At 36.8% G+C, this 13,020-nt stretch overlaps 1 protein-coding gene across 2 annotated transcripts in view; it reads left to right on the forward strand.

The window, feature by feature from the left end:
- The first annotated feature begins 4,564 nt into the window (after positions 1 to 4,564).
- Positions 4,565 to 13,020, forward strand: part of LOC123497989 — a 28,283-nt gene continuing 19,827 nt past the window's right edge. Inside the window, exons 1-2 of one of the 2 annotated variants that reach the window (XR_006672605.1) lie at positions 4,565 to 4,786; positions 9,835 to 9,917. The gene's annotated coding sequence lies outside the window, so the exon portion shown is untranslated. The remainder of the gene's footprint in view (positions 4,787 to 9,834; positions 9,918 to 13,020) is intronic. The other variant, XM_045245039.1, reaches the window with a different exon arrangement.

Here is a 13,020-nt window from a genome sequence, read left to right on the forward strand (position 1 = left end):
ACTAAGCTGAGGGCCAAGCACGCGATCCTCTTACATAAAAGGGACGTATGCTAAGAAGCAACGTTGTCCCGGAGATTAATGGTGTATCCTTGGCCTTTACGGCTTATAGGGCAAATTTAAAGTTCAGGGAAAGGGCAAGTGTGGGATTAGGTGGCATTCTTTCTTACTTGTTACGGGAAGATTCGTATGCAGAAAAAAAAAAAAAAAGGTTTTAAAGGAAAAGTATATATATATATATATATATATATATATATATATATATATATATATATATATATATATATATATATATATATATATATATATGTTAGTGTAGCCAGGAGTAGATTCTCTTGTTTCCAGACGATATTGAAGTTGCTCACGCCTTCAATATCGTCTGCAAACAAGAGAAAATATATATATATATATATATATATATATATATATATATATATATATATATATATATATATATGTGTGTGTGTGTGTGTGTGTGTGTGTGTGTGTGTGTGTGTGTGTGTGTGTGTGTGTGTGTGTGTGTGTGTGTGTAACTTTCGTAACTCTTTCTACTGTTTCTATGAGTAATTCACAATTTCATATGTATACTTTTTTTTTTTTTTTCGTTCCCCACGCAGTGAGTAGCCAAGAGTGTGTGCTTCTATGTGAGCTTTGTTTAGGTGAACGTATACCGGCTGGTTGAATTTTCTATGTGCGTACTGGAATAGATAGATGATTTGTATTAGTGTGTGCATAGTACTTGCTTTCACTTACTTGCTCTGTATTGCAACTTTTATCCAACTATAATCAAGCCAACCAGAGTAACTAATGTTTCTGCAACACTGATTGATAATGTATGGACGAACAGCTTGCATGAAGTCAGTGGATTTCATCGTACCTCCATCAGTGATCATTTTCTTGTGTTCAATGTTTTTTATATCCAAGTGTAGTTTCTTAATGGGTCTCGGTGCGACTATATCAAGACCAGTCTGTATACGGCAACTCTGTCTCCATAGCCTGTAGAAACAAGGGCGTGATCATCAGCATAGATGATGAGTTACGTAGCTGTGTAAAGATGCCTGTAGAAAGGAATGCTCACTAGAGCTTCCATAGAATGATAAATAACGTGGGGCTTAAGATTCTTCCCTGCGGGATAGTGTTTTCAAACTGATGAACGTTCGAGACGTGGTCCTGAAATTTTATCTTAGCTTTACGATCGCTTAGATAGTCATGGGTCCAGTTAAATAAGTGGATACTGACTCCTTTAGCTGCCAGGCTATCAGTTACGGCGGTTGGCGAAGCCAACTCGAATGCTTTCTCTAAGTCGAGGAGAACTGTTATTTACTTCTGCATGCAGAGAGCCGTTGCTGTCACCAGCGCAACTATGATTACTTTTAGCGGACGTGTTGACGGCGAACAAGCTTCTGTGTCCCCTGGACGTGAAGAATAAACGATAAACAGCCAATCAGCGCTCGATTTATGTGCAACCAAGTTATACAAGTATCTACTTGGCGGGAGAGAAACCTTTTGTAGTTGGTGAGTGTTGTTTGAAGTTTCCTGAGTAGATGAGTGTTGCTTCTGTCATCCTGAGCCTCTTGATGTCATTGGCTATTGAAAGACGTTTGTGTTATTTGCCGTTTGGTGTGTCTTCATGAGTCCATGCTCGCTGATGTAGTGACGACGTATCGCTCCATCTTGAAGGTTATAAGCAGTGATCCTCTTTGACACGATAGTAATGGTGAAGCCGATCTACCTTGAATTTAGGTAACTAAAGTAATCAACAAAACATTTATACCGATACTCGGCGTTCACTTACTGCAGAGGACTCACTGGAGCCAAATAGTTATTCTTCATTATGAGGCTGGTGGTCTTACGGGACTTGCAATATATGACGAGATCGAGCTTGGTGTCAGCAGTAACAGATGTAACGAAAGTTGTTGAAGATTATGTTCCTCACTGGCTTCTTGTCTGTCATCTCTGTACGATGTGGACATGGTATTTTTTTGTAATACAGTGCGATATTTGGTTCTTCCCTCTTTGGTGTGTCCTCGGACATGAAGGTGTTAATTTTTCATTGTATCACTTCATCATTTTTTTTGCTGCTGGTATCCAAATATAACTGAGGCACTGCGAGATTCTCCGTAGTTCGGCGATGGTGGCATCCCATGTGGAAGATTGGTAAGGACCATCTTAACAAAAGCTATGATGAGACTGCCGCGGTATTTTCAGGGCAGTCACTATCTCTCTCAAAGCAGAAACCGAGATTGGTGTAGTTGACGTAGACAAATGTGGGGTATAACGAGTTTTCGCGGTGGACAATCACGTCAAGTGAAGGGAAGCTCGTAGACACCATTTTTTTTTTTTTTTTTTTGTACGTCGATGAGATATAAGATTTGTCCCTTGGTGTTAGTGCTGATGAAGGTGTCGACGTCTATTTATAGTTTAAGCTCAGGATGTTCTGTGAAGATCTCTTGAATTGATCCATGTAAAAATTTGCAAACAGGACGCCAAGGGGTGATCCCATAGCAACACCGTCGTATTTGACATATATTTTCCACTGGGAACATTATATATATATATATATATATATATATATATATATATATATATATATATATATATATATATATATATATATATATATATATATAATATATATATATATATATATATATATATATATATATATATATATATATATATATATATATATATATATATATATATATATATATATATATATATATATATATATATATATATATATATATATATATATATATATATATATATATATATATATATATATATATATATATATATATATATATATATATATATATATATATGGTTTCATTGACGGGAATGTTCGAGAGAAGTGATTCTACATCCGTCGATACCATGATGGAGAAACACATAGACCTCAAGATGTCATGAAACTTCACATGAAACTCAACAGAGGATCTTAGGCTGAAGTGTTAAAGTATGCAGACATGAATGATGTAAGAAGCCTGTTAAGGCGTTTGGCAAACCTGTTTAGAGGTGACCGTTAAGTGTCTGACTTTATGATAGGACGTAAGAGATTGCCGCGTCTGTCTTGACATACCATATGCGTATCCAAACCTGTGGTCACCTTCGATGCGAGGAAGTTTCGTTGCACTGAGTTCGTTGTTACTCCATACGATAAGATTAAACTTCGTTTTAGTGGTTGACGCAGGATTCCTTGTGATTACTTAAATGTGGTGGCGTCGGCGAGGTTGACTTGTTCAAAAGTAGTCTTTGTCGAAGACTAAAGTTTTGTCAGTATGACGGATGATTTCATTCTTCTTGAGGTGTGTGTGGCACGGTCCAGGTATACATATGTATATGTATATCTGGACCGTGGTGTGTTGTGTGTGACAGTCTTATCTGAAGATCGCTCCTTATGTGCTCTGCTCTTTCCGTATAGCAGTGGTTCCCAAACGGGGTAAATTATCCCCTGGGACTAATTTAACAATTTTTCGGGGGTAATGGAGAAATGACAAAGAAAAGTTCAGAATTCTGAAAATCAAGAAAACATTGGAGTACCTGACATTAGGATTAATGTTAGTTAACTTAGTCTTAGTATGCAAATTTGTAAACATATTATAAATAATGTTTTAGTATAAATTATTGTTATTTATTATAAATAACTTATAAATTATTATTAGTTATAATTGATAAAGTTAACCTGAATAATAATAAACAAAAAAAAACGAATATGCAGTTTTCAGAAAAGAAGAAATATGTATCCAAGTGTATGATAACCCAAAAGTATTTTGACAGGTATGCTTCGAGACAAGTCACGTGATGCCTCATCGACGCGTCAGTCGTCACTCACTGCCTGAGACTGTCTCTGTCTCTATTCAGCTTCGCAAAATACGATAATTTGGCCTCCCGTGCGATAAGCGATAGCATGCATGCCATAAGATAATGCAATAATTTTCGTAAGAAATATGATATATTGATTGTTGTTGTAGTATTTTAATATAACCATATGTATCCATGTTGACATCATTTTGTGAAAGGGGGTAATATGCTTAGTGTGGCATGTTAAATTGGGTAACTAGCTGAAAAAAAATTTGGGAACCACCGCTGTATAGTGAACGGCTAGCTGGGTGACCAACAGACAGCCCAGGTGAATACACATACACACACGTACTTGATGTATTCAGCGAGGGCCCCAGCTTGATCTTTAGTGAAAACTACGCCAGGAGTGAATTTGAAGAAGTTTGAGTGGCTGAGTGCATTTGTGTTTATACTCAAAGGAGAGAGAGAGAGAGAGAGAGAGAGAGAGAGAGAGAGAGAGAACGATATGTGATTTGAAGTATTACGTAATAATGTGAATTTTCAAGCGTCGTTCAAAATTCGGAGTGGTTTGCAGCCTGAAGGTCAAGTAAGCTATAGGTTGAGGTTTGAAACATCTTGTCGAGACGCGAAACGCGAACGTACTCTGCTGCCATGTACAGATTTTTTGTTTGCTATTTTTTTTCTTAATTCTTAACCTGTAGATGATGTACCTTTACCTGTGAACCAGAGTGCTGCTTTGTTTTACCGGTGTCGTGTGAAATCCTTGAGCAATGGGCATGCGAAAATACCCAATACTGAAGAGCTTCCTTTGCCTATGCGCATCCCGCTGCTTAGTAAGTTTGTGCTCTGTGACGTGTGTAGTTATCTGCCATGATCTCTGGGCCGCCATTGGATAACCAGATAGACTGCAAGTGGAGATATATAATTTACCAGGCTGCTGCTCTATCACCAAACGAACCTGCTCCTCGTCACTCCACATCAGGTAATGGAGGCGAGCTTGCGGGACGGCTTCTCGAGGACAGTGCCAAGTATTTTGTCAAATGACTTGTTACATTAAATATAAGGCTTCTTGCAGTGTCTTGTACTTAGGTGGCTGCCTCTAGGTTCTATTCCAGCACTCCACACTGCAGCTACCTGTATGCACCTGTTCTTACTTGAAAAAAATTTAACATTTCGATCTTGTCAATGTTTCTTTCACTTTGTGAAAATAGTCTGAAATATCCACTTATCAAAATTGATAAAACGTGGGACCCTTCAGGTAGGTTGGTAGGAGGCGCTGGCAGGGTATGGCTGTGTATTTGGTTGAAATGATTGCAAATCTTTGGCATGTAAGTATTGGTAAGTAACGTCTAGACTCTAGAGGATAAATGTTTACAGTTTAATCAGCTCGGTGTAGCAGTTACAAGTTACTTACGTAAACGTAAGGAGAGATTTATTTTGGTTGGACACAGCCGGCCCAGCTGATCCATGATGGCCGTGAGGAGGGCATCTGTGGAACAAGGAAACTTAAGCTATATTTGCCCTCACCTCAGCAATACTGGATGGAGACTGCTCGGGGGGCATTTCAGTGGTGATAATACTGTGGTTTCTCTCATCTTTGTATATTGTTCACATAGTTAAAGTTTACTATTGGCCCTTTTTGGTAACCCACGACATGACTACATGTAGTATTCTTACCTGGTAAAGTTTACTATTGGCCTTTCTCGGTAACCCACGACATGACTACATGTAGTATTCTTACCTGCACTAGTGGGCTTCCCGCCATAAACGGATAGCGGAAGGAAGCGGGAAGACACTGCTGATGCGCCAGCTTTTAGTTGAAAAATTTTCCAGGATGAATTTATTAAATTTAATAAATAGCTGGAAAGGGCATTATAATCAGCAGTGCATACTTCATGGTGACTATCCCCCCAAAATGAGCTTCAAATAGCTAGATGTTTAAAAGTATTTATATTATCACAAGAAACGAGGTCGGAAGGAAGATTTTTTCCATGGAAAAAAAAATTCTGACCTCAATATGTGACCTAGTAAAGTACCTCTTGAAGTTATGGCCCCATGTTCTGACCATGAAAGGGCAAGGAAAAAGTAATTGGAGACATACCATGAAAAATTTTCCAGTACCTATTTAATGATACCATGCTTAAGCAACCTCCCTTTTACTGAAAACAAATTGAGTCTTCAAACATTGGTGGTAATTTAAACCCTCCATTCCATTAATCTCTGGTCCACCTTCTATGTACTGATTCAAGCTATTTAAGATCTCTGATCTATTCCTAATTCCAGTGATATTGTATATTTAAGGAGAGGATGAATATGTGCAACAAAAAGGGAAAGTATAAATGATGCATCCTTCTTATTCAATGTTGATCTAAGGATATTGTGTGCTACCCCACCTGTTTTGCATGACACGTTAGATATATGTTGATGGAATTTTATTTTAGAATCAACAGTTACATGAAGATTAAGTGAACCCAGAACTAGAATGGGTTCATTATTAATGTAATTTACTGCATCTGCCTGTGCACCATGGGGAGTGCCTCTCAGAAATCTTAATGCCACACATTTTTGACAGATTAACAGCTAGACCCCAAGAAGCAGAAGTCTGAAAAAAAATGTTTATATAATTCTGACAACTCTGTCATATGAAATATATCTTCGGAAGAATCAGCCTCACAGGAAACGTACAATTTGAGGTCATCAAGTGAAGATCTTAATAGAGGATCTTATGTTACTGTTGAAGTGTATAATATAATATATAATGTATATATATATATATATATATATATATATATATATATATATATATATATATATATATATATATATATATATATATATATATATATATATATATATATATATATATATATATATATATATATATATATATATATTTTAAAAATATCAGGGGGTTCAGCATTGAACCCTAGGGAACACCTCTAATTACTCTCTTGGGTGAATTTTTTGTTTGTGATATAATTACATTCATAACTCTATTATTAAATCTTTTTACCAGTAAAACCCAGACTCTTAAGTTTATCTATCATGATTGAATGGTCAACAACATTAAAAGCTTTAGAATAATAAAAAAAAAAAATAAGATATATTAGTTTACCATAGTCTAGTACCAGTGTTGTCATTATAGGTCAGCAGCAGTTGATCCTCAGTGGAGCAGCTTGAACGAAATCCAAACTGATCATTGTACTACAAATTATTATTGCAGATTGTTGTGAATTACATTAACAAATATAGATTCTAGGGATTTGCAACATACTGTGGATGGTTAAAGATACAGGCCTGTACTTGAGTGGATCAGAACAGGAACCTTTTTTGAATGTAGGGACAACATGAGATTTTTTCCATAAAGTTGGACACTTACCTACTATATATGATTTCTGGAATAAAAACATTAATAAGGATGATATATGTTCAATATGCACCTCCTCAGGTCCCATAGCAGAGTCACCATTAATTTTAGCAGCTGCATTTATCACAGTCTGCTGGTCAATTATTTTATTGCTTATTTCACCATCAAAACACTGATTATGGTACTGGTTGGCAGAATTTCCTGTGAATAAAGTGAAAAGAAGGCATTAGTAAATAGATTGGATATTTCCAATAGATCAGAAATAATGTGTCCCTCTGGAGATAAGAGTGATCCTACTCCCACTCTGCCCACTTTCTTGTTTCTAATACTATAAGCATGAAACACTTTAGCGTTAGTGACAAGACTTTCAACCAGGGATTGCTCATAATCAGTTTGTTCCTGAATTGTGTAAATTCTGTATTGGTAATTAACATTTAGAAATTTTTGTAACGCTAAAGCTGCACCATCATCAGAGTGTCTACCAAACTGGAATCTTGCTGTTTTATAGTTGTTGCATTTGGATTGTTGTCTTCATTTTAAGGATGCATGAGGTTTAACAAGGCAAGGAGGAGAAAGTTAATTTGTTGTGGAAACTGGAATATACTCTTCAGCTAACATCTGAATAATATCAAAAAAATTGTTTGTACATATCTTCACTGTTTAAATACATCAATTCTAAGTCCCAGTCAATTTCAGATAAAGATAAAATTATTTCATTTTATCTCCTCGTACTCTATAATCTGAAAACAGGATTAGCATTATCTGAGTACTTAGGTGGAGTAAAAGACATACCTACCTACAATGTGAGTGTCCATAATTAGAAAATGAAGGAAGACTTGACGTATATAAAGTTTTTTGGGGGGAGGACCCAGCCATTATTGATATGTATTGATGCTTTTCAAAATCAACACATCGCTCCAGAACAGAGCAAGGTTTAGGTTTTGTTGAGGTTAAATTAAGTTTGCTTTTGTTTAGTTGATAGGATAAAACCAAAATTTTGCAGTTCCTAAAAAGGTCTGAGGGAACAAACTGCCATATATGGCAAAGAAAGTACCTGTCGTAAATTTTGACCTAAAATATAATCAGATGTCACCATTTACCACAAAAGATAAGAGTGTAATTGCTACTGTTGTTATGATGGGCATCATCTTTGATGCTGCAGTAAATCTCCAGAAATTGGTAGGCTAACCTAACATAACTTTTATTAGGTCGAGTAAAGCTATGTTAGATTAGTGTCAGTTTTTTTTTCTTTTTCTGGTAGTATCAAAGGTTTCGCCCATCATAACAACAGCAACAATAACTCCCTCTTGTTTTTTGTGGTAAGAGGTGACATTAATCATGTTTTAGCTTTCCTCTCCTGAAAAGCATGCTTTCCCACCAGGTCCCCAGGTTTGTTTGGGATTAAGAGCTGAAAACATTATTAACTTTTGGACAGGACTAAACTATTTCAGTTTTGGGTAATATACTTAAACATGGAGTATGTGAATATGTACAGTGCCTGAGAGCAAGCCTCAATTACTGTGTTTAATGACTTAATGTACAAGTACTTACCTAATGGGATAGCATCTCATCTGCCTCATCATGATATATAAGTACATTGTTAAAATATAGTACGGTCTATCTTCTAATTCTTGTATTGATCATAACCAACATGTTATTTTCTATGATTTCTGTGTCAGTAAGGATGTTTTGTGGTAAATGATTGTAGTATATTGTCAATTCATTGGGATGAGAATTTGTATTGTTGCTAGTTAACACCTTGGAGCTGTCAATTGTATGGTGGTTTTACCACTCTTGGACTTACACAGTGGGTTACTAAACCAACATTTCATGAATCAGGTAATATACTAGAGCCCTATTTGTTAAACCTGGAGTTAGTTTTTACTAATACCAATATAACAGAATCTTAGTACGGACTGGTTTTTATATCATGGTGTTAATATCACAGGTTCCTTTGATAATTGTTGGTCTCTTATCCCTCTCCAACAAGAAGCACCAATGATATTCTTATATGCAATTAAAAGTTATGTTAGAAATATGATGATATATCAATATGGTAAAGGAAAACAGTTTACATCATCGTAAGGAAGAGAGTAAAATGTTTATAAATGTGAACGTTTGGGCACCATTAGGTAGTCATGTGAATCAGTGTTCATTTATCTTGTCTGGATCACCTGCCTTATTTGAAAGACCTGTCAATTTTCATCACAAAGATTTACAGCATCTTCACATGATGATTGTTACATATAAGTATTTTTTCATATTATATGCTGTAACTGGGCATTATCTAGTTTGTGCTGTCAAAATACATTACCTTGTCAATGAAAAAAATTGTATTTATTCAAGTATATAAATTTATAGTACATATTTGAGAATGAGAAATTTTAAACAGGATCAGAAAATGAAAAGGTAGGTTATGTATATAATACAGCCATAAGAGATAGTAGGTTGCATTGCATTGTTGGTCATTATTAACTGGTAACTTTATGTAGCTACATTTCACCAACTTCAATATGATTTTCCATTGTTATTCTTGTTTGTATTAGCTAATTCTTTTGTAAACAATCTATTATGTTTTATATCTATTCCAAAGTTTTTACAAAAGGATGGGATTAGAACATGGTTTGAAAGAACTTTAGAATATTACTATCACCTTTTTCCAGATTGATTTTGATGCTCTTATCAATTAATCTCATAACTACTAGCACAAGACTACATAGCAAGGGGTTGAGAACCTAATTCCAAAGTAAGTATGCAGTACATGGTAACTATAGTCTTCCAAATTTAAATGTAGTTTTGTGGTGTGATCTTTTAGGGGATCCCTGGTCTTCCATTGCTGCTAAGTCTATGTGAACTAGTGAATTAGAGCTTTGTGTGTGTAAGTAAGAGGCATATAAAATGCTTTAATGAAAATCCAGCATCATCAAATCCAAAAAATAAATTATCAAAAGAAAAGTCAACATTCCACACTTACAATATTCATATCACAATAACAAATATGTAACAGTGTGTAACAGTGTTGCTATAGAAACAATATAATCTTTATCAATGCTCACCATAGTCCTTAGTAAGACAGATGGTGTAATAACTGTGTTCCAAACACAATATGAATGAATATATAAATAAAATTAGGTATTTTGTATACAAGATAAAATATTGTGAATTCTATTTACATGGCAACACTCATTATTGTCCAAGCCCTGCTTGCCCTTGAGACACAGTGGGGAACAAGGTCACATGTCATGGGGGTATAAACCTTTTCTTGAGACAATATGAAGAACTGTAACAATGAAATTTGGAAGACTTTAAGCAACATTTCTAGTATAGTTTTGAAAACTATGCAGTGTCAATGTTGACTGTATAGGTAAGAACAAAGTAACACGATGTTAAGAAAATCAAGTTGTGCAGCTGGTTCAGTTTCATGATGCAGCCACCAGTTCACCAGGTGTTCCCCCAGTCAACACGCTGTCCCTTTGCACAATACCCAAAAAGCTTGGATTTAAATGGGCTCCCAAAAAATAGTAATGATTATTTTGTAATTACTATATACATCTATGTGGGATAATGAAGATGTTTCAAATGTTTTATTGTGACCTGCACACTGCTAGTGTTATGTCTCTCTCTGCTCTCCTCTCTCAGTGCCTTACCAAATATATAGTATATATCCCACAACCCAAATCCTTCAACTAAGGGTGGTTTCACATGTATCAGTATGCAGGAGTGAACAGCTACATAAATCTGTTTGCAGATGATACGAAACTGTGCAGAGTTATAAAGCAAAAAGAGGATTGTGAAATACTACAGGAAGACCTAAATAAGATCTGGGAATGGAGTAAAAAGTGGGAAATGGAATTCAATGTGAACAAAAGCCATGTCATGGAAATGGGAAAGAGTGAAAGACGACCCGTGGGAATTTATAAGATGGGAGATGGAGTAGAACTGGAGAATGTAAAAAAGGAAAAGGACTTAGGAGTGGCAATGGAAAAAAACAATCAACCGCTAAGCCATATTGATAGAATTTTCAGAGACATATAATTTGCTAAGGAATATTGGATTAGCATTTCACTACATGGACAAAGAAATGATGAAGAAATTGATAAGTATTATAATAAGACCCAGATTGGAATATGCAGGAGTAGTGTAGACCTCCCATAAAAAGAAACACATAAGGAAGTTGGAGAGACTACAAAAAATGGCTACAAGAATGGTTCCAGAATTTGAAGGGATGACATAGGAGGAGAGACTAAAGGCTATGGATCTACCAACCCTGGAACAGAGAAGGAAGAGAGGGGATCTGATACAAGTTTATAAATTGATCAACGGAATGGACCAAGTGGATAATGAGAAACTGATCCTGAGAGAAGAATATGACATTCAAAGCACAAGATCGCATAGTAAAAAGCTGAGAAAGGGAAGATGTCTGAGAGATGTTAAAGAATATAGTTTCCCACAAAGATGTGTTGAGACATGGAACAGTTTGAGTTAGGAAGTGGTGTCAGCAACGAGTGTGCATAGTTTTAAAGAAAAATTGGATAAGTGTAGATATGGAGACGGGGCCACACGAGCATAAAGCCCAGGCCCTGTAAAACTACAACTAGGTAAATACACACACACACACACACCACGTAGTGTATTGGTTAGCTTGGCTCACAACCGAGAGGGTCCTGGTTCGAGTCCTGGGCGCAGCGAGACAAATGGGCAAGCCTCTTAATGTGTAGCCCCCCGTTCACCTAACAGCAAGTAGGTACGGGATGTAACTCGAGGGGCTGCGGCCTTGCTTTCCCGGTGTGTGGAGTGTGGTGTGGTCTCAGTCCTACCCGAAGATTGGTCTATGAGCTCTGAGCTCGCTCCGTAATGGGGAAGGCTGGTGACCAAGGTGGATTACACACACACACACACACACACACAGTGAAGACATTGCTAAGCAGCTTGTGGGGAAAGCGCTTCAGCAGGCATTGGAACCAGACCGAGATGTATGTACCGGGGGATAGGGGGCCATAGGATTCTCCTGTCTCCATAATAAATAAGATTTGGATACTGTATACTGTCATACCTTGCCAAACACGAATCTCGCGTATACACGAATCGGTAAAATATACCATATTTCGCCGAGCACAACTTTGACTTGCGATTGCACGATTTGGTCTCCATTTGAATCTCCCGCTGGTCCTGGTGGATGCACGCGACCTCCCCTCCCAAGCGTCTCGCCCCACACAGTTGGGGGAGGCTTTGATGACATGACTGAAGAAGATGTGGATGATGTGATTGACTCACATGATGCTGAGCCTTCACTTGAAGAGTTGCTGCAGCTGGAGGTAGAAGAGGCAAGAGGAGGTGCTGATGATGAGGATCTTGATGATGATAAAGAGACCAAGCCTGTCTTCACCATCAAGTCTCTTCGTAATTTGCTGAAAGTCATGGAAGATGCAACATCCCTCTTCACTGAAACAGATCCCATCCTGGAGAGGAGCATTAAGTTCAAGAGGGATGTTGAGGAGCTTCTTGTGCCCTACAAGGAGACCTTACGCCATATGGAAGCATCTGCCAGTCAGAGGCCCATCACTTCGTATTTCAAGCCCTCTCCAACCAGCAAATAATCTAAATGTGTTTGGTACTTCATTTACTTTTTTTCATTTATTTATTATTTTTATTTATTTTTTTTTTATTTATTTATTTATTTTTTTCAGTCTTTTTGGTAAAAAGTGGTTTTTTGGGAGAATCTGGGAACCTAACCCATATTTTCCCATAGGGCTTATTATTCGCCCAACACGAATCTCGCCATGCACAACAAGCTCAGGAACCTAACTGTTGTGTTGGGCGAGATATGACAGCAGACGGAAAAATGGAGA

This window comes from Portunus trituberculatus, chromosome 47 (assembly GCF_017591435.1).
Source record: "Portunus trituberculatus isolate SZX2019 chromosome 47, ASM1759143v1, whole genome shotgun sequence".
Taxonomy (NCBI): Eukaryota; Metazoa; Arthropoda; class Malacostraca; order Decapoda; family Portunidae; genus Portunus; species Portunus trituberculatus.